We start from the raw sequence: 2505 nt of genomic DNA, 5'->3' as shown, positions 1-2505 counted from the left end.
ACAGGTAGGTAGCTGCTGAATAAAGAGAGGCAATATCCCCCAGTCAGAGTAGCTAGGAAGGCTGCTGATTTAAGCACTAGCACAAAAATACGAAGGTTGGATTTTCATCCTGCTTGGTGTGGGATGGCAGTTCCTTTGCCCAAGAAAATGTTAAGGTGCCATATAGCAGGGCATTGTTAGAGCTGATGATATCTGACATACTTTAAAGGAACATAGGTCCTATAAAAGATGAGCTTCTTAGGCTGAGGCTTGTTTAGCTCTTAGAAAGCAAGGTTACAGCTTCAGGAAAAGGTTTGTGGAACTGGATGGTTTTTTTGTTGTTGTTGTTTTTGTTTTTTCCCAAGGGAAATCCAAAGGAAAATATTTAAGAAAAATGCAGTCCATATTTCTGCAATTCATTGGCTGCTGACTCTTAGGGAGCATTCACTCAGAAGGTCTTGAGAACTCCAGACCTCCCTCTATTTGCAGCCTCTGGATAGTGCTGCTAGAGTAGTCACATTAACACTGTGCCTCCCATTACAATTGGGAGGCCATATAACAGAAAGTTCAGAGTTGCAATGCATGTTTTACCTCCTTTTATGCTTATTCAATTTGTTATTTTGTTTTCACATAAATGATGAACAACATAATTTTTTTGGAAGGAGGTAAGTGGGGAAGTTTAGGATTGTCACATTTGTTTATATCCTTTCACTAGGGTAACTTTACTTGATGGAAGTTCTGTTACCACAGAGTCTCTTGGCTACTTTTAAGACACCTACAATAGTTTTAGGGTCATATTAACCACAGACAATATATCACAGAATCACAGAATTGTAGGGGTTGGAAGGGACCTTAAGAGATCATTGGGTCCAATGATATCTCTCCCCCCATCTACTCAGCTGGTGATGCCACCATAGAAGGCAATGAGGTTGGTCAAGCACAACTTCCCTTTGGTGAATCCATGCTGACTACTCCTCATAACCTTCTTCTCTTCTAGTTGCTTGGAGATGGCATCCAGAACAAGCTGTTCTAACACCTTTGCAGGGACAGAGGTGAGACTGACTGGCCTGTAGTTTCCCAGATCCTCCTTCTTGCCTTTCTTGAAGACTGGAGTGACACTGGCTATTCTCCAGTCTTACAGCACCTCTCCTGTTCTCCAGGATCTTTCAAAGATGATGGAAAGTGGCAGTGATCACCTCTACCAACTCCCTTAGCACACGTGGATGCATCCTGTCAGGGCCCATGGATTTGTGTGCATTGATCCCAGTCAGACACTCACGAACCACTCTCTTGTCAATCAGGGGGCAGCCCTCCATTTCCCAGACCTTTTCTTCTCCCTCCAGGGTTGAGGAGTTCTGGGGGAGAGTCAATAAAACAAAGACTGAAGCAAAGAAAGCATTCAGTATCTCCACCTTCTCAGTGTCTCCCATTACCAGGACACCCTCCACATTCAGAAAGGGACCCACATGATCCCTAGTCTTCCTGTTACTGTTTACATACTTAAAAATAACCTTTTTTATTATCCTTTATCTCCTTTGCAAGCCTCATCTCTAGGTGGGCTTTAGCCTTCCTCATTGTGTCCCTGCAGGCGCTGACAACACTTCTATATTCCTCCCAAAAGGACAGGCCCTTTTTTCACATTTCATAGACCTTCCTCTTTCTTTTGATCTTGTCGATGAGCTCCTTGCTCATCCACGCAGATTTCCTGCCCCCCTTCCCCAATTTCCTACTCTTAGGGATGCACCGATCCTGAGCTTGGAAGAAGTGCTGTTTAAATGTTGCCTAGCTCTCACAAGCACCCTTGCCTTCTAGCAACCTAGCCCATGAGATACTCCCAAGCAGGTCCTGGAAGAGGTCAAAGCTGGCTCTCCAAAAGTCCAGGGTAACAATCCTGCTTTTAGCCTTACTTCTTCCACCAAGTTCCATCTGGAACTCCACCATCTCATGGTCACTGCATCCCAAGCTGCCCCCAACCTTCACATCCCTAACAAGCCCACCCCTGTTGTTAAGGACAAGGTCCAGGAGCACTACCCCACCTCATCGGCTCCTCCACCACCTCTGTCAGAAAATTATCTTCAATGTATTGTAGGAACCTTTTGGACTGCGCATGCCTGGCCGAGTTGCTTACCCAACAGATGTCTGGATAATTGAAGTCCCCCATGAGAACCAGCACCCAGGATCATGAGGCTACTACCAGCTGCTTGTAGAAGGCCTCATCGACCCCCTCCTCCTCATCTGGTGACCTATAGTACACCCCCACAACAGTGTTCCCCATACCAGCCCACCCCTTAATTCTCACCCACAAACTCTCCACTTGTCCATCACCCTCCCCCAGGTGGAGCTGGGTACACTCTAATTGCTCCCTCACATAAAGGGCAACCCCACCCCTTTGCTTCCCCAGCCTGTCTTTCCTAACAACAATATAGCCCTCCATGACAGCGTTCCAGTCGTGTGAGCTGTCGCACCATGTCTCTGTGATCACAACGAGATCATGGCCCTGTGACTGAACACAGATCTCGAGCTCAT

At 46.3% G+C, this 2505-nt stretch overlaps 1 long non-coding RNA gene across 1 annotated transcript; it reads right to left on the bottom strand.

Moving 5' to 3' along the window:
- Positions 1-326: 326 nt before the first annotated feature.
- On the bottom strand, positions 327-2231 carry LOC140000759 (uncharacterized). The gene is made up of 2 exons (XR_011805958.1): positions 2108-2231; positions 327-1334 (listed from the first exon to the last, which is right to left on the bottom strand). It is a non-coding gene; the product is annotated as an uncharacterized lncRNA (long non-coding RNA).
- Positions 2232-2505: the final 274 nt, after the last annotated feature.

The sequence above is a fragment of the Anas platyrhynchos genome, chromosome Z (assembly GCF_047663525.1).
Source record: "Anas platyrhynchos isolate ZD024472 breed Pekin duck chromosome Z, IASCAAS_PekinDuck_T2T, whole genome shotgun sequence".
Taxonomy (NCBI): Eukaryota; Metazoa; Chordata; class Aves; order Anseriformes; family Anatidae; genus Anas; species Anas platyrhynchos.
This window is presented reverse-complemented; position numbering and strand designations above follow the sequence as displayed.